We start from the raw sequence: 25,905 nt of genomic DNA on the forward strand, positions 1-25,905 counted from the left end.
TTTTGGTAAAAGACCTAACAGAATCCTCAAACGATTCAACTCACACAACCGTCCTTCATGCCCAAAAGGCACGAGCCACACAGCACTATAGACATATGCCCAGCAACACGCAAACACACACACTCATGCACTCTCTCTGCCGAGGGACCTTGCTCGCTCCAAATGAGTTGGTTCAGACCAAAAAGACTGATCCAATTCAGGCATTGCAGCAGGCGCATCAGGAGATATAGCAGAGTACAAACAGATAGTCAAGCGTTATTAAGGAAACATAAACGGCGTCTGTAGGCATCCTACCGCTGTCTAACCAGCCAATCAGGATGCATATTTTTTTTTTTAAAACCAACACCCCGAGGCAGGTCGCCTACACTGTAATGTTTTCATGAGCCTAGGGAGACACGTAGGACTGCATATGCTCACCCAAGGCTAGGTGTGGGCATGATTTCGCCCAGAAGTAGCCTTAGGCGAGCTTAGGCAGTCCTAGGCATCACCCTAGGGTCGCAATAGGCACCTGAAATGTAGGCCAGCAAAATGCATGTAAACCGTTCTGAGCTCCCCTGGGAGAACAGTATAGAAAATTAAATAAATAATAGATGCGACCACTGAGCCGATCGTGGCAAGGGAATCTCCCTGTCACAATCAATTTACCAACCATAGCAGAGAACCCATCTCCCCCACAAAATTGGGCAGCAGGAGGGATACCCACTTCCTTCTGCTGGAACCCCTGAAGCCCCCCTCCCGAATTTGGCAGGAGGAGTGCCCAGTTTCTCCTGCTGCCACCTCCTGAGGCATCCCCCAGTAGGAGGGATGTCCACTTCCTGCTGGAAACAGCCCTGAAGACGCGGCCCCACCCTGATACCCACAAGGCCTGCCCGGACCTATTTTTCTCAGGCCGGCTAAAGGGATGTTAACTCACCCGGCCGGCAGGCGCGCCTCCACAAAATGATAGGCCTCCTCCTTCTGGTGTATCCTGGAATGCACCAGGGAGGGGGGTCTAAGGCCACTGGCACCTGAGCCAACCATTCTTTTTTATTTTCTTAGTATATTTTAAACTGTATTTTATTCATTGTTGTATTTGACCGCTGTAGGATGTATTGTTTTTACGATATTGTATTTTTTTGCTGAATTGTTTCAGTTTTCTTCTTTTTTGTGAACCACCCAGAGCTGTTGGTGGGGCAGTATATAAGAAAATAAATTATTATTATTATTCTGTGGAGGTGGGCCTGCTGGCTGGAGGGAATTAGCATCCTTCTGGCTGGCCTGCGAAAAATAGGTTTGGGGGGTGTTGAGGTGGGGCCATGTTTTGGGGGGTTCCGGTAGGAGGGAGTGGGTATCTCTCCTTCCAGTGATCTTTGGAGGGGGGTGGAGGAGTTCTGGCAGGAGTGAGTGGGAATCCCTCATGCCTGTAATCTTTGGAGGTTGGGGTGCCGACAAGAGGAAGTGGGCATCCTTCCTAATGGCCGACTTCGCAACTGGTGGGTTTCCTGCCACGGCTGTTGAGCATGGCAGATTGATTCTTTTGCAACGATCAGCTTAGCGACAACACGATTCTCTAACCGGCACCTGTGACATGGATGCCGGTTAGATAATCAGTGATTCTATATAGGACTCCACTGTGTAATTCTCAACACCGGTGTCCTATACAGAATTTCCTCCTCAGTGCCAAGGCCCTCGGCCTTAGAGACAAAAAGTCCTTCTTGCGCTTCTGTATCACTTGAGCAACGTCAGGAAAGGAATGAATAGTTGAGCTACGAAATTGATCCTGAATATGGTGGAAATAGTCACAAAGTGAAGGTTCTAGCTGTGATAACATCCAGAGAACTCTCCAAGAAAGCACTTAAATTCCTACAGGTCGATATTCAAAATGATTTCACTGGCTAGCCAGTCATTTTCAGTGGCACTTAACCAGTTAGGGCTGTTGAAAATATCTGCTTTGCACCAAAGTCAAAACCAGCTATTTTGGGGACAGCACTTGGCCAGCCAAAATAACCACATAAATAAGACTGTATAAAGGTCAGTCCTATCAATGCAGTTTCCCTAGACAGTTAAGGGCTGAATCTAGTACTTATGTGGCTATGCTTTAGCCGGCTCTGTAAACCCAGAAATTCAATGCTGAAGCCTGGACATGGTCTGGCATTAAGTTGCCATAAGACTTCCATATCCACTACATCCCATAAGCAAAGGTGCCATTTCTGGAAGATTTAAATCACCATTTAAGCAGAGATTATTTTCAGACACAGGAGAAATTACCTCATCGGCATCCACAGTCGCAAAGTAATCCAACTCCCTGGGTCTGTTTATCCATACCCTTCTCAGGCTCTGTCGTTCTTCCTGGTCTTGGGGCACCAACCTCTGTTCCAGGCTTAGAGATGCTCAATCTGTTCTGAGGTCTGCCACCAATTCTGACGCTCCTCTCAAAGCAGGAGTAGTGGCAACGGGGCATGGAGAGTCCCATCCCCTGATAGTGTCATCTGACTCAGGTGCCTAGGGGCTCCCATTGATGGAAGAAGAGCTTAGAAAACCCTCAGTGCAGAAACGTTCATACCTGCTTTATAGAAGGAGAACCATTGCACCTCTTTCCCTGCCAAAGTGAGCAGGAAAGCGAGAAACGCCAGCCGAGTAGTCCAAAGCTTCAGACAGACATGGATCCAAAGCATGAGACAGACATGAGTCGGTAGCATGGATTGATCAACCAGTACTTGGAGTGGTCCCTGCAGGTAGCACCCCAGCCTGACAGGCTGGTATCCATCTTGAGTGAACCACTCCGTGATCCAAAGAGATTTGTCCTGGCAGAGAGCCTCCCTCCAAAGCCACCTGCCCAGACTGCTGCGAGTTGGTTCTGTTCAGGGAAGTGGTATCTGAAGGGGATGACGCTGCGGAGACCACTGAAAGAGGAGAGACTCCTGTAGAGGGTGCCTATGTGCTGTGGCCCAGAGGACCACCATGGACCCCAGCACCTGCAAATAATGCCAGGCTGAGAAAACCAAAAGATCCAGGAGATCTCTGATTTGCTTCTGAAGTTTCTATCTGTGTAGCTTGGGAAAAAAAACACGGTATCAAAGAGAAGGCTCAGATACTCCAAGGTCTGCGACAGCAACAACGGGCTCTAATTGGAGTTGAAAATCCAACCCACGCATTGTAGCAGAGACATCACCGTCTCTATTGCTCGTTCGTACTCCTGCCGAGACAGAACCCAGATCAACCTACTGTCCAAGTAAGGATGAGACAGACATGGAATGCTGCTACTATTTGGAGTTTTGCCAGGTACTTGTGACTTGGATTGGCCTCAGCAAAGACGGGATACCGGGCTAGATGGACCATTGGTCTGATCCAGTAAAGCTATTCTTATGTTCTTATGTTAAATAAAAACAAAGACAAAAAAATCATAAAATGACAAACTGCAAAAATGTGGCGCGAATAATTATTATTAATAAAAATCACAGCATCTTATTCATCATTATGACTGAACCTTCTTACTGTTGTTCTTGTACACATTAATAGGTTAAACCACATTAAGGAGCCGAAAACCAAAACACAGGCTAAGTCATGGGCCAGATCTCCGGCCCAGACCCCGTCTCCATAATAATACTAATTATAACACCATTTTTCCATTCATTTTTCATATATATATATATATATATACACACACAATATAATCTTATCCCAGGACAAGCAGGCAGCATATTCTTAACACATGGGTGACGTCACCGACGGAGCCCTCGGTACGGACCTTTTTAACTAGAAGTTTCTAGTTGGCCGCACCGCGCGTGCGCGAGTGCCTTCCCGCCCGACGGAGGAGTGCGTGGTCCCCAGTTTCTTCGTTTCCGCGGATCGAAGAAGACGCGTGTGTTTTTTCAACGGCCGTTGAAACCACTTTTTTGCCTTCCCGCTCGCGCTTTTTTCCTTATTTTTTCTCTCTTTACCTTCGGGTTTATTTTTCTTTGATTTGCAAAAAAAAAAAAAAAAAAAAACTTTGCTTTTTTCCCTTTTTTCTTTCGTTTTTGCCCCGGCGGGGCCTGTTGCCATTATACAGGCCTCGGGCTTCGATTTTGCGGAGGCTATCTTCCCCTTCATGCCCCCGCAGGTCGGTTTTAAGAAGTGCCAGCGGTGTGCACGCCCGATCTCCATAACTGACCCACACAATTGGTGTTTGCAGTGTCTGGGTCCGGAGCATCGGGCGGACTCCTGCACCCGCTGTGCCACTCTTCAAAAGAGAACCCTTAAAAACCGAAGAATTCAACAAACTCTTCTCTTCGGCACCGAGTCGGCGATGGACTCCTCACCTTCAACGGCGGTACCTCAAAAATCGGCACCGTCGACCTCGACACCGACCGACCCCACATCGGCGTCGCTGGCGCCAGGTAAGCCGGCTAAGAAGCCTTCCTCTTCCCTCGAGCGCCCTCCAGCTACGGTGGCGACACCGTCCCTACCGGCATCGCACCGGTCCCGCAAACGCTCCGCCCCGATCTCGGTGAGTGCCTCGTCATCGGCCTCCTCATCGCCGGGGCGTGGAGCGGCATCCAAGGAACCGAAGAAAAAGAAAGCGGTTCCGATGCCACCCCTAGATGACCGTATCTCGGCCATCTTAAAGGCTCAACTCCAGGAGCAGTTGAAGAAACAACTTGAGCAACTGTTGCCCACTATCCTGGCACCGCTCCTTCCGGTACCAGACCGGCCCGAGCCCCGTACCAAGCCCCCGGTGTCCACCCCTTCGGTACCGGTGAACACCTCCATGCCGATCCTTTCGGCCCAACAACTTCATGGCGATCCGGTGGTTCATTCTCAGGCCACACTGGATCCTCCTCGGCACCAGGCGGTACGGCATTCTTCTCGGGACCGAGATCGATGCCGGTCGTCCTCCCCTGGTACCGTTTCGGTGCGCTCTGGAAAGTCTTTGTCTAAGACTCGCCATACCGCGCCCTCCACCCCGGTGTCTCGACATGCACCAGAGGTCCGGGACCCTGACTTATGGGAGGAAACTCCTCTCGGTACCGAGGAGGATCCCTCCTCTTCTGATGAGGAACCATCGGCACCCGATGCCACCTCTAAACCAGAGCAGTCCTCATTTTCTAAATTTCTAAGAGAAATGTCTGCTGCCCTGTCCCTTCCACTAGAATCGGACTCAAAGAAGTCTCAAGCCTTTCTAGAGGCTTTAGACTTTGAGCAGCCTCCTAAGGAGTTCCTCAAGCTTCCCGTGCATGACATCCTGCGGGAAACATTTTACAAAAACTTGGAAAGCCCCCTCACGGTACCGGGAGCCCCCCGTAAGCTGGACAACCTTTACCGTGTCATCCCTATTCCTGGATTCGACAAATCTCAATTGCCCCATGAGTCCCTTCTGGTTGAATCCACCTTAAAAAAGACTCAGGGCTCCAGTGTCTATGCCTCTACCCCTCCTGGCAGAGAAGGTAAGACCATGGACAAGTTTGGCAAGAGGCTTTACCAGAATGCCATGCTTGCAAACAGGGCAAACAACTATTCCTTCCATTTTTCCTTCTATCTGAAACATTTGGTCCAACAACTGTCTGCCCTCCAGAAGTACCTTCCTGAGCGCAAGGTCCCGCTATTCCAACAACACATCTCTGGCCTTCTCCAAATGCGCAAGTATATGGTCCGCTCGATATACGACTCCTTCGAGCTCACCTCTCGGGCCTCTGCCATGGCCGTAGCCATGCGTCGCTTGGCCTGGCTCAGAGTCTCCGACCTGGACATCAACCACCAGGATCGTCTGGCCAACGCCCCCTGTCTCGGGGATGAACTTTTTGGAGAGTCACTGGATTCCACCACCCAGAAACTCTCTGCCCATGAGACCAGGTGGGACACCCTAATCAAGCCGAAAAAGAAGGCTCCGCCTACCCGACCCTATCGGCCTCAAACATCTTATCAACGGAGGTTCTCAGCCAGACCACTCAACCCGCCTCCCCAGCAATCTCGGCGACCCCGTCAACAGCAACATCATGCCCAGGCTCGATCTCAGGCCACTCAACCCTCTAAGCCTCCTCAGCCTGCTAAACAATCTCAGCCCTTTTGACTCTTCTCTCCAGGGCATAGCCAGTCATCCACCCTTGCTACCTCTTCCACAGCCCATCGGAGGTCGTCTCACCATTTTCTCCAGCCGTTGGGAAGTCATCACGTCGGACCAGTGGGTCCTCAACATCATCCGCCACGGCTACTCTCTCAACTTCTAGACTCTGCCGCCGGACAACCTTCCCGTAGAGTCTGCTTCACACTCATCTCAAACCCCCCTCCTCCTGAGGGAGGTTCAATCCCTCCTCCTTCTCAATGCCATCGAAGAAGTACCTCCAGATCAAAGGGGTCAGGGATTCTACTCCCGCTACTTCCTGGTTCCCAAAAAGACGGGAGACCTCCGTCCCATTCTCGATCTAAGGGACCTCAACAAGTGTCTGGTCAAGGAGAAGTTCAGAATGCTCTCCCTTGCCACGCTTTACCCTCTTCTTTCTCAACACGACTGGCTATGTTCCCTGGACCTCAAAGAGGCCTACACTCACATCTCCATCAATCAGAATTCTCGCCGCTACCTACGGTTCCAGGTACTGCACCACCACTATCAGTACAAGGTGCTACCGTTCGGCCTCGCTTCCTCACCCAGAGTCTTCACCAAGTGCCTTATAGTGGTAGCGGCCTTCCTCAGGTCTCACAACCTCCAGGTGTTCCCCTACTTGGACGATTGGTTGGTGAAAGCACCTTCATCTCAACTCGTGCTACAAGCCACTCATCACACCATCTCTCTCCTCCACCTCCTGGGGTTCGAGATCAACTACCCCAAGTCGCACCTGCTTCCCACCCAGCGACTTCAATTCATTGGAGCAGTTCTGGACACCACGCTAATGAGGGCCTTTCTCCCCTCCGATCGCCAGCGGACCCTGCTCCATCTCTGCCGTCAGGTACTCATGCACCCCTCCATTCCTGCCCGACAGATGATGGTCCTACTGGGTCACATGGCCTCGACGGTGCATGTCCTTCCTCTGGCACGGCTCCATCTTCGTACGCCCCAGTGGACTCTCGCCAACCAATGGTCACAGACTACGGATCTTCTTTCTCATCCCATCTCTGTGACATCATCTCTTCAGCAATCTCTCCAATGGTGGTTGAACTCCTCAAATCTTTCCAGGGGTCTACTTTTTCATCTGCCCCCCCACTCTATGATCATCACCACAGATGCGTCCCCCTACGCGTGGGGAGCTCACCTAGGAGATCTACGCACCCAGGGACTTTGGACCCCACAGGAGCGTCGTCATCACATCAATTTCCTGGAACTCAGAGCCATGTTCTATGCCCTCAAGGCTTTCCAACATCTTCTCTGCCCTCAAGTCCTCCTCCTGTGCACAGACAATCAAGTCGCCATGTACTACATAAACAAGCAAGGCGGCACCGGATCTCGCCCCCTTTGTTTGGAGGCTCTGCGCATCTGGACCTGGGCCACGGACCGCAATCTCTTTCTCAGGGCGGTCTATATCCAGGGCGAACAGAACTCTCTGGCCGACAATCTCAGCCGCATCCTTCAACCTCACGAGTGGACGTTGGACCCTCCGACTCTGCTCTCCATCTTTGCTCGATGGGGCACTCCGCAGGTGGACCTCTTTGCAGCACCTCACAATCATCAGCTGCCCCAATTCTGCTCCAGACTCTTCTTTCCTCACCGTCTGGCCCCGGATGCATTCCTGCTCGATTGGAGGGATCGGTTCCTATATGCCTTCCCTCCACTTCCTCTGATGTTGCGGACCTTGTCCAAACTCCGCAAAGACCACGCCACCATGATTCTTATCGCTCCTCGGTGGCCTCGCCAACACTGGTTCTCACTCCTGCTCCAGCTCAGCTCCAGGGAACCCATTCTACTTCCTGTGTTTCCTACTCTACTTACGCAACAGCATCAGTCTCTACTACATCCCAATCTGTCTTCGCTCCACCTGACAGCTTGGTTTCTCTCGGGCTGACCTCTCCGGAGAATCTATCTCAACCGGTCCGCCTCATTTTGGACGCTTCCAGGAAACCGGCCACTCTTCAATGTTACCATCAGAAGTGGACCCGATTTTCCTCCTGGTGTCTCCGGCATCATCAGGAACCCACCTCCTTAGCGGTGGAAACTGTCTTGGAATATTTGCTCTCACTGTCCAATGCTGGCCTCAAAACTACCTCCATCAGAGTCCACCTCAGTGCCATCACTGCGTTTCATGAGCCTATTCTCGGAAAACCCCTCACGGCTCATCCTCTGGTTTCCAGATTTATGAGAGGACTCTTCAATATCAAACCGCCTCTCAAGCCTCCTCCTGTCGTCTGGGACCTGAATGTGGTTCTCTCAGCTCTCATGAAACCTCCGTTTGAGCCTCTTGCCACAACTTCGCTCAGGCTTCTTACCTGGAAGGTGCTTTTCCTAATTGCCATCACCTCTGCCAGGAGGGTTAGCGAACTGCATGCACTGGTTGCCGACCCACCTTTCACTGTTTTTCACCATGACAAGGTTGTTCTGCGTACCCACCCTAAATTCCTCCCCAAGGTGGTCTCAGCTTTTCACCTCAACCAGTCCATTGTGCTGCCCGTCTTCTTCCCTAAGCCTCACTCGCATCCTGGGGAACAGGCGTTGCACACGCTGGATTGTAAGCGTGCCCTTGCTTACTATCTTGATCGTACCAGAGCTCACCGAACAGCCCCTCAGCTCTTTTTGTCTTTCGACCCCAACCGTTTGGGTCGTCCTGTCTCCAAACGGACACTTTCAAATTGGCTTGCTGCCTGTATTGCTTTCTGCTACGCTCGGGCCGGTCTCTCACTGGAAGGAACTGTCACGGCCCACAGAGTCCGAGCTATGGCTGCTTCTGTGGCTTTCCTCCGCTCCACGCCCATCGAGGAAATCTGCAAGGCGGCCACTTGGTCCTCAGTTCACACGTTCACTACTCACTACTGTCTGGATGCGTTCTCCAGACGGGATGGACACTTCGGCCAATCTGTGTTACAAAATTTATTTTCCTAATGGCCAACCATCCCACCTCCCTCTTTGTTAGCTTGGAGGTCACCCATGTGTTAAGAATATGCTGCCTGCTTGTCCTGGGATAAAGCACAGTTACTTACCGTAACAGGTGTTATCCAGGGACAGCAGGCAGATATTCTTACGTCCCACCCACCTCCCCGGGTTGGCTTCTTAGCTGGCTTATACTAACTGGGGACCACGCACTCCTCCGTCGGGCGGGAAGGCACTCGCGCACGCGCGGTGCGGCCAACTAGAAACTTCTAGTTAAAAAGGTCCGTACCGAGGGCTCCGTCGGTGACGTCACCCATGTGTTAAGAATATCTGCCTGCTGTCCCTGGATAACACCTGTTACGGTAAGTAACTGTGCTTTATTAACACATAATGGTTAACCACAAAATTAAACTCAACATTCCTACCAGAACACAGATAACACCTAGGCAAATATGGGACCAAAAACCAGAAGTACTAATATATTTTAAAAAATCTAAACATAGAAACTAACGGCAGAAAAGGCCTCACAGCTGTAGTGTGCACAGAGCCACGTGCATCGGCTCCTCATGCGTCCTGCACCTGAACCGGAAGCCTTCTCTCTGATGTTGCAATGTCAGAGGGAATGCTTCTGGATGAGGTACGGGACGCGTGAGGAGACACTGCACATGGCTCCATGCACACTACAGCTGTGAGGAGGAGAGAGCCGGCCACAAGGTAACACTGGGGGCATCGGACTGTGGGCCGCATAAAACAACCAGGTGGTCCAGATTTGGTCAACTGACCTTGAGTTTGACGCCTGTGGGTTAAACAGTGGTGAGACCTCAGATATTTTTAACTCAGCTCATTACAGAACAGCAAAAGCTGATCTACTTGGCGGGTATCATTATAATCACTGGCCTATCACCACCTCCAACTATGCGTTAACTTCTTTTTCATACTAAAATATAGCACTAGAAAATACACACAAGAACACCACCACCATAATTTTACCTAAACATTGTACAACCCACTTCAACAACCTACTATTTATCTACTATGTACTCTAAATTTCTCCTGGAAACTTCCAGACTAATCAATTGTAACTTGATACATTCCTGATTCTATGTACTGTAATATTCCTGAAATTATACAGTCTCCCAATTTGTAATCCGCTTAGAACCGCAAGGCACAAGCGGAATAGAAATCTGTAATGTAATGTAATGTAATGTAAAATTATAAACTTCATAAATACTGTAAATATGGAATTTAACTTCAAACAACAATGATGCTTCAGCTCAATCACGATCCCAATGTCAGGGGTGGCCATGGGGGCGACTTTCGCCCCCAGTATTGCCAATTTATACATGTATGATTTTGAAAAGCAGTGGCTGGACCATTCTCCATTTAAAAGCGTTATCCTTTTATGGAAACGTTTCATAGATGACATCTTTCTTCTGTGGACAGGGACAGAAACAGAACATCAATCATTCATGCAATGCTTAAATAGTTGTCATTTGGGGGGGGGGGGGTCACATGATGCCATCCTGAACAGACATGCCTCTGTACAGTTCTGGGCCATGCCAAACTAATCTTGCTATTCTGCCCTAACCTTCCTTTTGAAATCAGCTCTCTCTCGCCCTAGTGACCCTTGGGTGTTGACCGGCATGTAGGGAGTATTTCTCTGGTGCGCTTCATACCTGCTTTGACCGCTAAAACGCAGTGGGATACCCACAGGAAGGCAAGGCAGACCGATCTTAAAATGGCAGAGGGCCACGAGGTACCTATGTTTACATTTCAAGAGGCTGCCATACAAGAACTGACTAAATCTCTCACATTGGTCATGGCAGATCGGCTGGTCAAAATTCAAACCTTTATGGACTTAAGGGAGACTCTGGAAACTCACGCGGGTCGTATCCAGAGGGCCGAGGACCGGGTGGACCAGCAGGAGGATCGCGTGGCCAGTTTTGAGGAGCGGATCCGGGTCCTGGAAACTGCTAAAGTGACCCTATTGGAAAGAATCGATGACCACAAAAATCGGACTCGTAGAAATAACTTACGCTTTGTAGGGTTGCCCAGCACTGTTCGCGATGTCGATCTCCGCTCCTGTTTGGAGACCTGGCTGCCTGGAGTCATGGAGACCGGTGACTCGGGGGAGCACATTCTGATCAAACGGGCCCACCACATGGGCACCAGGAGAGATGGCGATCAGCGGCCCCGACCGGTCTTAGCTCGCTTTCTTAACTTTGCCACAAAGGAGTATGTCCTAACCCACTATCGCCAAGGGCTGGGCTTTACCTACAAGGGGCACAAGGTCCTGGTTTTCCAGGACTTCTCACCCCAAGTCTCGTCTCACCGAAGGGCAATGGCACTTCATTGTAACACTCTGTTCCAGCGTAATATCAGAATCTCATTGCTGTATCCCGCGAGGGCCCGAGTCTCCCATAATAACAGAGTCTTCTACTTTGATTTACCAGGGGACCTGGAGCACTTCATTCAAAACCTGCCGGCGCCCCTGCGTGAGGTGCCGGGTGATGCCCGAGTCTCTCGCTGCATGCTGTATTTTTGCGGTTTGCGCCCAAGATATCTACCTTTGTTATTTTTGGAAGCGAGAGGGGATGCCGCCATGAGTTTCATCCTTCTTTTGGGACTTGCTTCTCCTCCGGTTTCACCTGTCTCATTCTAAGGAAATGGCGTTCTACCTTGTTGCACCTTGACGGATGTGCTGGAATAGGGTTGTCTGCTCTGATGGCCACCTTCCAACCTGCGCGTCCATTGCCGCTGAGCCCAGATTCTTCAACAGAGGCCATCCTGGCGATTCTCTCTCCTTGCCAGCGGGGCCTTGTGGATGCCTCTTACTTTCCCTCTTACCAAGGGGGGAAGCCATTCGCAGAGGCCTTGTTGATCTTTTGGGGGCGCCTTCGGGCCTCCCGTCCTCTGAACTCCACAGCCTGGACCTGCTTCAGGGTGGATATGCTATATGCCCAGGGCGTCGGAGCCGAGATGATGGTGTTGGGTTGCTTGGCACCGCACTAGCCCGGTGGAGTTCATTTGAACACTTCCAACTGTTCTTCTGTAGCCCCTCGGACTTTTGTTCTTTGTTACTTGTTTATTGTTCCTATTATTGGATTTTTTTCACATTATGTTCTTGTTCTGTGGGTATGGCCCGGAGCTGTTTTGCTGTTCTCTCATATCGGGGCTATTGCATGGTTTTACTATGCTGGGTACGGGGATTAGGAGGGAATGGGTGGAGTGGGGGGGAGTGTGCATGGGGGATTGTATGGACATATGCTTAGGTTATGGTTGAGTGGTGTGTGTGTGTGTGTAGGCCTCTGGATGTGGATTTGATTCTTCCATTCTCTTTTGGGTCATAAGCAGCTCCTATCTGTGAGTTGGAGGAGGCATTGGCTGGGATGGCCTCCACCGCTCCAAACTGTGGTTTTATTAATGGCTTTTGTTTTGAGTATTACCATTTTGCCATGGCACAGCTGCATGTAAAATCTTTAAATGTAAATGGAATCCACTCACCTGTTAAACACACTAAGATTCTGGCGTACCTTAAGCGGGAACGCACTGACATAGCATTTCTACAAAAGACCCACCTGACTCCCAGTGAACATGCTAAGCTCAGGAGGGATTGGGTGGGGCAGGAGGGGCATGCTTCTTTCACAGCCCGCAAATGTGGGGTGGCCATTCTTATCCATAAAAACATTTCCTTTCATATCCACCGGAAAATTGCAGATCCCCAGGGTTGATATATTATTTTGATTGGGGAGCTATGGGGTAACCCGCTTGTACTTCGTAACGTCTATGCCCCTAATATTTACTCTCATGGGTTCTTCTCCTCTTTGGTGGGTCTTTTGGCACTGTTGAGCACCAACTCTCTTGTTGTGGGGGGGGGACTTTAATGTTGTAGCTGAGCGTTCTAGGGATTGCAAACTGGCTAAGTCACACTCTCGGGGTCATTTTGCCAAGGGCGTGAATTTCCTCATGAAAGAACTTGGCCTTCCGGATTCTTGGCGTCTTTTACATCCGACCGAAGCTGAATTTTCTTTCTACTTGCATCCCCGTGTGGTCTACTCTCGTATCGACTATCTTCTTATCTCAGAGGCACTTTTCCCAAAACTATCAACGGTACGGATTCTGGAGCCCATGGTCTCTGATCACGCTCTTTTAAGCTTATCCTTACAATATAGCACCTCCCAAGCCGCCTGCATTTGGCGGATGTCTCCACACCTCTATCGGGATGACTGCTTCCGCACATACCTTCATCAGAAGTGGGAGTCTTATGTTCAGACTAACTCGGTTGATGACGCTGGTCCAGTTGTATTTTGGGAGGCCGCCAAAGAGGTCATGCGTGGCCACATTCTTGCATATACGGCTGCGCAGCGGAAGCATCGCGATCAGAAACTCTTCTCTCTTTCTAGTGAACTGCAAGCGTTGCACAGGACTCATGTTGCTGGCATGTATGATGCTACCAAGCACCAAATAGGCCTTTTGAAGACTCAAATTAATGATTTATTAAACCAGCATGCTAATCGCAGTATCTATTGTTACAAATTTAAGTTGCATCGTTGGGGAGACAAATCGGGTCATCTGTTAACTAACCTAGTCAGACCACCCAAGGCCTGACACATCATTACTTCCATCAAGGATAAACGGGGAGGGCTTCATACCGATCCTCAGGCTATTACCAGACAATTCATGCACATTTATACTGATCTCTATGCCGCACAGCCTGATGATCCGGAGGCTAGAACACTGTTCCTCCATGACCTGCCGGTGCCGCAGTTGACTGATGCACAACGGGATGCTCTTAATGGCCCTATTTCAGGGGAGGAGATTCAATCCACTGTGAAGCATCTTAAATTGGCTAAGACCCCAGGTCCGGATGGGTTGGGTCCAGTGTTCCCTCTAAGCGGGCGGGTGTTGTGAGCAAACTTTTTTCACTGTGAGCTAAAAATATCGGGCGCCAGCAAGTTATGAGCCAAATAAATATGTTGCTTTCTACCACAGAACTTCCTTACGTTTGTATGGAATCTATCCCCTTTCAACTTTAGAGAGTGCCCTCTCGTTCTCCCTGCCTTAGCTACTAAGTCTATTCCCTTCAGTACCTTGAATGTTTCTATCATGTCCCCTCTCAATCTCCTCTGCTCAAGGGAGAAGAGGCCCAGTTTCTCTAATCTTTCGCTGTACGGCAACTCCTCCAGCCCCTTAACCATTTTAGTTGCTCTTCTCTGGATCCTTTCGAGTAGTACCGTGTCCTTCTTAAAGTACCAGTGCTGGACGCAGTACTCCAGGTGAGGGCGTACCATGGCCCGGTACAGCAGCATGATAACCTTCTCTGTCTCTTCAGTCCAGCATCTGCCCCTTCCATTCACTGTCTGTCTTTCCCTGCCATCTCTCCTCCTGCCCCCCCCCACCCCCCAATTTGGTCTAGCATCCATCATCTTCCTTCTGTTCCCCTCATGGTCTGGCATCTCTATCCTTCCCTCCCCCCTGTGGTTTTTAGCATATCTCTCTTCTCATTTCCTCCACTCAGATCTGATCATTCTCTGCTCTCTCTTCCCTTTTCTTCTCTGGTCTTCCTTCTCTATTTTCTGCCTCCATCTAAATTAAATTCTTTCTTACTATTTAGTCCCGTTTCCCTCTTTTCACTGTGTCTACACACAGCTTGTCACCCCTTTCCCTCACCCCTCCATTATCTTACTATTTTCTTCCCCCTTTATTTATCTCCTCCTTCCATCCAGTATGTGTTCTTTCCCCACTTCCATTCAGCATCTGCTCTCCCTTCTCAACTGACATCCATCTGCCTTCTGCTCTCTCTCCCTTCTTCTCACTTCCATCATCTGTCCCCTTCTCTCTCTCTCTCATCTCCTCCATTCCATCATCTGCCCCTTCTCTCCCCCTCTCTCTCCCCCCCCCCCAACTTCCATCATCTGCCCCCCTTCCCCTCACCTTTGTGGGTCACTTTCTTTCCCCTGAGGGTGGCTCATGTCACAGGGGAAGCTTTGGCCGAGCAGAACCGCTTGATTGACAGTGGAACTTACTTGATTGATGTCGATGCTGGGGCCCGTTGCCGTTTGAAGGAAAAAAAAAAAAAGGTGGAAAAAAGGAACCTGTAAAGGCGAGAGGAAGGGAAACCTCCAGGACAGCTGCTTTTTGCCCTCCTTCAGCGGCCCAAGAGTTCAGACCAGCAGCGGCAGCTCTGTATGCTTTTAACTGCCGGGACTCCTGCCTTCCACCGCGTTTGCCTCCTGCCTTGTCTCCGCACCTCCAGACCAGCAGCGGCAGCTGTGTATGCTTTTAACTTCGGCACAGAGCTGCCCCTAATCAATAGTTTAGCGCGGTTTCATGAGGCAGCCTCGGGGCCTTTGATAGCCGGCCCGCTTCGATGATGCGATGTGGGCCGGCCTAGCAAAGGCCCCGAGGCTGCCTTATGAAACCGCGCTAAACTATTGATTAGGGGCAGCTCTGTGCCGAAGTTAAAAGCATACACAGCTGCCGCTGCTGGTCTGGAGGTGCGGAGACAAGGCAGGAGGCAAACGCGGTGGAAGGCAGGAGTCCCGGCACAGCGACTGCAACAGGAAGTTGCAAGTCAGCTGACGCCGGCCTTTCGTTGCGGCGGGGACCGAATCCTTCGCGGACCGGCAAGATTTTGTTTGCGGACCGGCGGTTGAAGAACTGTGCTCTACACTGTGTGCGCTGTGACGAGAAACATGTGCGCTGCGAGGTAATATTTTGTGCGCGTGCGCACGTCAACGCAGCTTAGCGGGAACACTGGTTGGGTCCTGAATTTTATAAACTTTTGGCTTCAGGGGCGCTTTTGCCTCTTCAAGCTTATTTTATGGGACTCCAAACAGAGACTCTGCCTGGGGATACACATAACCGGGTGCATATTATCATTTTACCGAAGCCAGGTAGACCTTTAGATGCATTAGGATCCTATCATCCCATCTCTTTACTAAATCAAGATATTAAGCTCCTGGCAAGCATACTGGCCACCCGTCTTAATGCGTATCTCCCGACGCTCATTCATGAGGACCAGGTAGGCTTTGTTCCGGGCAGACATGCTTCTATGAACTTATTGAAAGTGCTGACAGTGCTACAGTCTTCTGCGCCGGACTCCCCCTTGAAAGGGGAGGAGCCAACGGCGCCCAGCCGTTCGGCGCCCGGCGAAGGCGCGCGCTCGCCTTAGCGAGAGCGCCTTTGCGAAGGGCCAAGTTACTACACCAAGAACATCAAGAAAGGACTGAAAGGTAAGGAAGAAGCGGGCGCAGAAGGAACAAACAAAAACAAGCTACAGGAAGAAAAGCTAGAGCAAAGGCAGCACACAAGACAAAGGTAGAACACAGGTAGCACACACAAGAAAGGAAGCGACAAACACAGAAGGTAAGGAAGAGACAGACGCCAAAGGAACAAACCCACATATACAATCAAGGTGAAGTAGAACGGAGACAGCACACACAAAAGAGACAGCAAGGCAAGCAACATAACGAAGCAGCAGGCAAGGGACACAAGCACACACAAGGGAAGCAAGAAATGGAAGCCCAAGGAAGTCAGAAGGTGAGCTTTCCGGTCTTCTGTATCGGCTGCAATATGTATGACTACCTCCCTTCGGGGATCCAGGCATACATTTGCAATCGATGCATGGAGATGGATAGCTTGAAATATCAGGTAAGACTACTGGAAGGAACAGTGATGGAACTCGAAGACAGAATCCGAGCACAGGAGAAGATTCTAGTGGAGTACAGCCCAAACGACGATGTCAAGGAACTAGAAATGTTCATAGAGGAAGCTCATCAGCACCATGTAGAGAGTACTCAGGAAACTCAGGAAACCGATGTGAGGAGAGAAGACACCCATGCAAACACAGAAGAAACCGAAGACGAGGTAGGAGACAACCGCACACCAGGAGGAATAGTGAGACCACAGGAAGACATCGCCCCACCCAAAGAACAGGAAACAATTTCAAGAGTATCATTGGAGAAGGAAGACTGGCCCTACTCCAAGGACGTGGACCAACGCCCCCCAAGGAACTCCCGAATAAAGAAGATGGGGATCATCGTAGGCGACTCCATCATACGACATGTGGACAGCTACACCGCAGGAGGAAGAGAGGACAGAGTTGTCACCTGTCTGCCTGGAGCAAGAGTGAAGGATGTGACCAACAGGATCTCCAGGATCATAGATGGAGCAGGGGGAGAGGACACCGCTGTACTTATCCACGTGGGGACAAATGATGTGAGCGGGCGGAAGTATGACAGGGAAGAGCTGAAGGGCCAGCTCCGCTTTCTCGGAAGACAACTGAAGATCAGGGAGGTGAAGGTGGCCTTCTCCGAGATCCTCCCAGTACCAAGAGCGGATGGAAAGAGACAAGGGAAATTGCAAGTAATCAACGCCTGGATGAGACGATGGTGCGAAGAAGAAGGCTTCGACTTCGTGCGCAACTGGACGGCGTTCTGGGGAAAAAGCAAGTACTACAGAAAGGACGGACTACACCTCAACAAGGAAGGAGCAAGAGTTTTGGCAGGCAACATGAAGAAGGCAATCGAGAAGGCTTTAAACTGATAGATAGGGGAAAGCCGACAGTCGACCACCGGTCGATGGTACGGATAGCAGGATGCCCCGACGAAGAAGCCAAGGACAACTACACCTACACAAGAGAAGACGACCTCACAGCCAATAAGGGAGAAAAAGCAGGAAGGGACAACTCAGACATAGGAGGGGACGACCACACAGCAAAAAAGGGTGATAACACAGGAGCAGTAAAGGATACCAAAATTGAAGCTACAGGGACGGCCAAGAGTAGAAGGTCCAAAAAGGTAACACGAAGAGAACTTAGATGTATGTATACAAATGCTAGAAGTCTGGGTAACAAAATGGGGGAACTAGAGACAATAGCAAGACGTGACATATTGGATATCATTGGCATAACAGAAACATGGTGGAATGAAGAAAACAAATGGGACACAGTACTACAGGGATACAAACTGTATAGAAGAGATCGAATAGGGCAGAAAGGTGGAGGTATTGCTCTATATGTTAAGGAGGGGATAGATTCTGTTGAAATGGTTAAAACAGAAAGGAAAGAGAAGCTTGAGTCACTCTGGATCAAAATTCCTGGTCAATATGGCGCAGATACGAAAATTGGCCTTTACTATCGTCCACCAGGACAGGCGGAGGAAACTGACGCAGAAATGATGGAGGAAATCAAACAAGAATGCAAGACAGGCAATGTAATTATATTGGGAGACTTCAATTTCCCAGGGATAGACTGGAAACTAGCAACCTCCAACTGCGGCAAGGAAGCCAAGTTCCTGGAGGTGCTAGGGGATTGCTTCCTGGAACAAATGGTAAAAGAGCCGACAAGAGGCAACGCCACCTTGGACTTGGTCCTAAATGGCCTCACGGGACCGATAACAGAAGTGGAAGTCATAGTTCCACTGGGAACGAGTGATCATAATGTAATCAACTTTAAACTACACATCAGGAAAGGGAAACATGCCAAAACCTTAACCACCACCTTGAACTTTAAAAAGGGTAAATACGATAGCATGAGAGCCATGGTAGAAAAACGACTCGAGAAGATGATGGACAAACTTGAAACGGTTGATCAGGCATGGACACTACTGAAAAATACTATCACAGAAGCACAAGATCTCTACATTCCGAAGATTTCCAAAGATCGGAGAACAAAGAGCAAAAGAGAACCGGCATGGCTTACCATACAGGTGAAGGAAGCCATAAAAGAAAAGAAGGACTCTTTCAAAAAATGGAAATGCATAAAGACAACCGAAGCCTGGAACAAACATAAAGATGATCAGAAGAAATGTCACAAGGCGGTGAGGAATGCAAAACAGGAATATGAGGAAAAAATAGCCCAGGAGGCCAAAAACTTCAAGCCCTTCTTTAGATACGTGAAAGGGAAAAAACCTGCAAAAGAGGCAGTGGGACCCCTGGACGACCAGGGAAGAAAAGGGTACGTCAAGGAAGATAAACAAATCGCAGACAAACTAAATTCCTTCTTTGCGTCCGTCTTTACGAAGGAGGACACCTCAACAATACCTGAAGCGGAGAAAGTGTTTGCAGGAGAAATAGAAGACAGCCTCACCACAGTTGAAGTGGACTTAGACCAGATATACTATCAGATCGACAAACTTAAAAGCGACAAATCCCCTGGACCGGATGGGATTCATCCGAGAGTCTTAAAGGAATTGAAGGTTGAAATCGGAGAGTTATTGCAAAAACTTGCAAACCTGACAATCAGAACTGGACAGATACCGGACGACTGGAGGATAGCGAACGTCACCCCAATTTTCAAAAAAGGATCGAGAGGGGAACCGGGCAACTATAGACCTGTGAGTCTTACGTCTGTCCCTGGCAAGATGGTTGAAGCACTGATCAAGGATAGCATAGTCCGGCACTTGGACGCATATGACTTAATGAAACCCAGTCAACATGGATTCAGGAAAGGGAAATCATGTTTGACTAATTTACTCCAATTTTTTGAGACCGTGAACGAGCAAATCGATAGTGGGAAGCCGGTGGACATAATATATTTGGACTTCCAGAAAGCGTTTGACAAAGTTCCACACGAAAGACTTCTCAGGAAACTACATAGCCATGGCATAGAGGGGGATATACAAAGATGGATAGGCAAATGGCTGGAAAACCGAAAGCAGAGAGTGGGCATAAATGGGAAGTTCTCCGACTGGGAGAAAGTGACTAGTGGTGTGCCCCAGGGCTCGGTACTTGGGCCGATCCTTTTTAATATTTATATCAATGACCTAGAGGAAGGAACATCCAGTGAGATCATCAAGTTTGCAGACGATACAAAACTATGCCGGGCAATCAGATCGCAGGATGATAGAGAGAAACTCCAGAGCGACTTGTGTCAGTTAGAAACATGGGCGGAGAAATGGCAGATGAAATTCAATGTGGAGAAATGCAAGGTAATGCATTTAGGCAATAAAAATAAGGAATACGAGTATACAATGTCAGGTGCAACTCTGGGGAAGAGTGAACAAGAAAAGGACCTGGGTGTGCTGATAGATAGGACCCTGAAGCCGTCGGCACAATGCGCGGCAGCGGCAAAGAAGGCAAATAGAATGTTGGGCATGATAAAGAAAGGAATCTCGAGTAGATCGGAGAAAGTTATAATGCCGCTATATAGGGCAATGGTCAGACCACACTTGGAATACTGCGTCCAACATTGGTCTCCCTACCTAAAGAAGGATATAAAACTGCTGGAGAGGGTGCAGAGACGAGCAACAAAACTGGTGAAGGGTATGGAGAAACTGGAATACGAGGACAGACTTATAACACTAGGATTGTTCTCCCTTGAGAAAAGGAGACTGCGTGGGGATATGATCGAGACCTTCAAAATACTGAAAGGAATCGACAAAATAGAGCAGAGAAGATTATTTACATTGTCCAATTTGACACGGACTAGAGGACATGTAATGAAGCTAAGGGGGGACAGGTTCAGGACTAATGTCAGGAAGTTCTGCTTCACTCAGAGAGTGGTTGACACCTGGAATGCTCTCCCAGAGGAGATTATTGCGGAATCTACCGTCCTAGGCTTCAAGAGCAAACTAGATGCATATCTCCTTAAGAGAGGCATATAAGGATATGGTGGAATATAAATTACGCCAGGTGTACACCTGGCAGGGCCTCCGCGTGTGCGGATCGCCGGACTTGATGGACCGAAGGTCTGATCCGGAGAAGGCAGTTCTTATGTTCTTATGTTCATGTACCTGCTGATCAGGCTTTGATTACGAGTCTAGATGTAGAAAAGGCCTTTGATATGGTATCTTGGGCCCACCTTTTTGGAGTCCTGGGATGCTGATGAACAGTTCTACAATTTGGTTATCCGGACATTTATTGGGGGGGGAGGAGGAGGAGGGTGTCAGTCCACACGTATTAGCTTTCTGAAACTATCTCAGTGTCGGGAGAGGGGTGGTCTGGGTCTCCCGGATGTCCGCACTTACAACGTTGCAGCATTGCTTCGCTGGATACATGAACAACTGGTGTCTATGAGGCGTTATTCCCCCCCTGCCCTTCTCACGGAATGCTGTTTACCCTACACCTTTTCTTACTTTCTTCATCGGGGAGGACGGGGCTCTGGGGGAGCTGGATTGCCCCTTTTCATTTTATGCTGCCCTTTCGCCAAGCATGGAAGTGGTGGAGACTGCAGCAGGGCCGGGTGCCAACTGCCTCCCCTTTCTTGTCACTCCTGTGTAACCCTGATTTCACTCCCGGGTTGCATGGACTTGCTGGTTTGCAGGTCGAGTGGAGAGGGATGTTACTCTGAATGTCGTCCTTGCTATGGAGAGGGGGCCTTTTCCCCTCCCTCCCACAATTAAGAGATTCTTGGGGGTTACCTGCCACCCACTTTTACAAGTACAGTCAAATTCACCATTATTATTTATCAGTTCACAGGGCTCATGGGGACCCCTGGATCTTGGGTAAATTGGACAAGATTTTTCTGTCTACCCCCGCCTCTTCCAATAGAATCTCTACCTCAGGGCTGCCCAAGTCCGGTCCTCAAGATCTACTGGCAGGCCAGGTTTTCTGGATATCCACAATGAACATGCATGAGAGAGATTTGCATACCAAGAAAGCAATGCAGGCAAATCTCTCTCATGCATATTTATTGCGGCTATCCCAAAAACCTGGCATGGCAGTAGATCTCGAGTATGCAGCGGGTAGGCTGTGTTTGGAGGAAGACTCTGACTTCTCTGGCAGGGGAGTGGTCCCATTGGAGTGGGGGTTGGGGGCTACGCCCCACGATCTCCATCAGTTCTTCCAGTCCAGGGGTCTCAAAGTCCCTCCTTGAGGACCGCAATCCAGTCAGGTGTTCAGGATTTCCCCAATGAATATGCATGAGATCTATGCACTGCTTTCAATGCATATTCAATGGGGAAATCCTGAACACCTAACTGGATTGCGGCCCTCAAGGAGGGACTTTGAGATCCCTGTTCCAGTCCCTTTACTTACATATAAGGCAGTTTACTTCCAGGAGACTCAATTTAAAATACTGCACAGGGCGTACCTCACTCGCTCTCGGGGGCACGTCACAAAGGAGAGGGCGGAGCTTCACATTTGCTAGACGCCTCTTGGAAGGGGCGGAGCTTGGACAGAGCTGAGATCCACAGGAGGCTGTGCAGGGAGGGAGGAGCCAGGACTGGAGGCTTTTAATAGGACAAAGGCTGATGACGTCACAAAGGGGAGGGCGGAGCTTGTACCAAGCTGAGATCCACAGGACGCTGTGCAGGGAGGGAGGAGCCAAGGCAGGAGAATGGCTGCAGGGGTCCGTTTCCTACCTGAAGAAGGCAAAGCCCTGCAATGATTCTCCTCGTCTCCGCTTCAACTCCTGTCCCCGCCCCAGGATCAGTCTGACCAATGAGTGCCAGGAACTGAAAATCCTCCCCCTCCCATAGCTAGTGTGTGGAACCTTCCACTTCTCTCCCACCCCAGCAACTGTCTGACCAATCAGCTCATGAAAGGGGTAGGGCCAATAAAGAAACCCCCTCGGCTTCAAGCACCGCCCCTTTCGTGATGTCATTACCCTGTGCCTAACAGGAAACGAGTCTTGTCTTCTTCCCTTAATTTCCGGATTGAGCTGAAACTTCCGGTTCCCGATCACTGCAAGAGGCAAAGCCTGAGGCCGAGGAAGAGCCTCACCTTCATTTGTGATCCTGGGAAATGGCTGCAGGAGCTTCTGCCCAGGTGGATCTTGTTGCAAACACTGAGCAAAGGGGAAGGAGAGAGATCAGAGAGAGATTTGGGCTGGGACTGGTTTCTCTGGCTGAGTCCTGCTCTGGGACTGTGAATTATGAGGATGCAAATTATATCTACACAGAGATCCTTCACTCTGCCCTGCTGAGGTCTCCCAAAATAGAACTCTCCTCTGGGATTGGGTGTTATGTGCCTATGAGACATGTACACCCAAAAGTATCTCCCTCTGCCTTACTGACCTCCAGCACTGGAAGGTTTTCTAAAATAACTATTAATAATAATAACTTTATTTTTTCTATACCGCCATAATCTTGCGACTTCTAGGCGGTTCACAATGAAGAATAGCTGTACAGTCAGCGAATTACAGTGTACAAATAGAGAAGAGGTCACTGAGCGGTCAGTGATTACATGGTGCAAATTGGCAAGAAGAAACATATACATAGGTTACAATATAATATTGACATGTTACATTGCAAATGGTTAGAAGTCAGCGAATAACTGAGTACAAATTGTGAGGTAGATTTACATAGGATGCAATATAATTTTGACAGATTACATTGCATAACTGAGCACAAATTGTGAGGAAGACGTTGTACAATCAGAGAATACAGAGTAGTGATAATGAGGAGTAATGAATTTAGTAAGATGAGCGGTAGCTTTGATCCAGGGGAGAAAGTCTGGTTAGGAAATAAATAGGGTACTCTCTGCCCCTATTTGGTTTTGGGTGATAGAATGGTGCACTGGTGGAGCCTGGTCAGGGGCTGGGGTGGCTGGGCCGCACATATATCAGTGGAGGTGAATGCAGAGTGGTTGATATTGGTGGATCCTAGTTAATTTGGTAACCTGGAATGTGTGTATGGGGGATTAATTCCCTGGTTAAGCGCTCTAAAATTTTACAGCAGTTGCAGCATCACAAAGTGAATGTGGCATTCCTTCAGGAGACTCATTTGAATGATATTGAGCATGCTAAACTGAAACAGTGGTGGGTGGGGGAGTGTGTAGCGACTTCAGCACTGGTGAAACGTAGGGGGGTGGCGATATTGTTTCGAAAGGGCCTCATTGATAATCTGCAAATTTTGGCTAGGGATGGGGAGGGCAGATATGTGCTCTGTCGGGGGGTGCTTTGAGCAGTGAGACATGGTGTTCTGTTGTGTCTACGCTTCCAATGAATTTGATCCAGCATTTTATGCCAAATTGACACGCTTGCTGTTGCCCTTCTCTCAGAATTCTCTTATAATTGGGGAAGATTTTAATGCTGTCCGAGATCCCCGCCTGGATTATACTGGGTCAGTTGGGACCTCTTGTCAGGCTGGGGAGAGGGAGCTACAAAAATTTAGTGACAACTTAGAGTTACATGATGCTTGGAGGGTGTTGTATGATGATGAAAAGGATTTCACATACTTGTCCCGGGCACATGGTACACAATGGTATATTGGGGTTTGCTGAGTCCATATTCAGGGGCATTGAGAGGGCGGATATTGGACCGTATACTGTTTCGGACCATGCCTGGGTTAGTGTGCGGTGGCAGGGGGACTGGGAGGGCATGGCGTTGGGTATTCCTGCTAGCCTTGTATGGAGATATTAGTTATCGGGAGCGGTTGTTGGCTTCTTGGAAAGATGATAAGCGGCATAACGCCCATGTGGAAGAGGATCCTATCTTCTTCTGGGAAGCAGCGAAGGCGGTGCTGCGGGAGGATACCTTAAGCTATAGTAGTCATGTTAAGAAGGCCCGGGATCTGAAAATTTTGCGCTTGGAGAGGGACGTTACCAGGGCGCGGCAGCGGTATGGCTGTACAGGTAGCCCTACGCACAGACAGGAGTTGATGGAATACCAGGTGGCCCTTAATTCGCTCCTGCATCAGCGGGCGTGGAAATCACTCACCCACTATAAGTACCGGCCCTATCGGTTTGGGAATAAGGGCGGAAAACTATTGGCCCCTCCACATAATAGGGATCAAAGTGAGTCAGAGGGTAAAAAGTCTAACAAGAAAGAAAATAAATTAACAGGACCATGTCAACATTTTTGTGTTTGTCTGGATTGTCCCTGGTCTGGCTGTATTTCCTGCCTGGTGCCAGGATACAGTGGGGCAAATACAGTAAGCTGTGTTGTCATTGGGGAGGGGGGGTGTGATGCAGTGGTTAAAGCCACAGCACCCTGAGGTTGTGGGTTCAAATCCACACTGCTCCCTGTGATCTTGGGCAAGACACTTAATCCTCCCATTGCCCTAGCTACATTAGATAGTAAGCCCACTGGGACAGAAAGTGAAAAATGCTTGAGTACTTGAATAAATTCATGTAAACCTTTCTGAGCTCCCTTGGGAGAAGGGTATAGAAAATTGAATTTAAAATAAATAAAAATTTAGTGTGATGGTTTGGCTGATTTTTCCATGCTAATCTTACTCCTAATGTAGTAGAAGTATTTAGCACTAGAAAATCAGTGGTAAAATCACAGTGCTAAAAGGTATACAAATCGCATGCAGAAAAGGCTGAATTCTAAATTGCCCACATTTTAGAAAAACATGCTCATAAGAACATAAGAAATGCCTTCACCGGATCAGACCCTAGGTCCATCTAGACCGGCGACCCGCACACGCGGAGGCCAAGCCAGGTGTTCCCTGATGAATCCCTTGTTTACCCGTATCCCTCAATGTGATTCGCAAGAAGGTGTGCATCCAACTTGCCCTTGAATCCCCGAATGGTGGTCTCCGTCACAACCTCCTCCGGGAGAGCATTCCAGGCGTCCACCACTCGCTGTGTAAAGCAGAACTTCCTGACATTTGTCCTGGATCTGTTGCCCCTCAGTTTCAGTCCATGACCTCTTGTCCGTGTCACATTTGACAATGTGAATAACGATGTTTAAGAATTTTTAAAAACTCTTTTCTTGTAATGCAAAGTCTCTTTTCCACCTCAGGACTAACTAAAGATTTCCACTGTGGGAGCAAAGGTCTCATCTGAGGTGCAGCTCCGCTGATATGGAAGATTGGTCTCTAGTGGTACATCAGGGGCAGGATGGTAGTAGTGTGTGTGCAGGGATGATACGGTATATAAAACGAAGGTATTAGATAGCACAGTTACTTACCGTAACAGTTGTTATCCAGGGGCAGCAGGCAGATATTCTCAACAGGTGGGTGACACCACCAACGGAGCCCCGCAGCGGACAGCCCCACAAGCAGGCCCGCCTAAAGACCCCCCAAGAGCCTGGGACTGTGTGTTAT

General features: G+C 49.3%; 1 protein-coding gene and 1 pseudogene across 13 annotated transcripts in view; both read left to right on the top strand.

Annotated features, from left to right (window-relative positions):
- LOC117355233 (zinc finger protein 271-like) overlaps positions 1-25,905 on the top strand; it is a 906,970-nt gene that overhangs the window by 677,609 nt on the left and 203,456 nt on the right. The gene's annotated exons all lie outside the window — the stretch shown is intronic.
- LOC117355859 overlaps positions 1-25,905 on the top strand; it is a 127,068-nt pseudogene that overhangs the window by 68,794 nt on the left and 32,369 nt on the right.

This window comes from Geotrypetes seraphini, chromosome 2, assembly GCF_902459505.1.
Source record: "Geotrypetes seraphini chromosome 2, aGeoSer1.1, whole genome shotgun sequence".
NCBI classification, from domain to species: domain Eukaryota; kingdom Metazoa; phylum Chordata; class Amphibia; order Gymnophiona; family Dermophiidae; genus Geotrypetes; species Geotrypetes seraphini.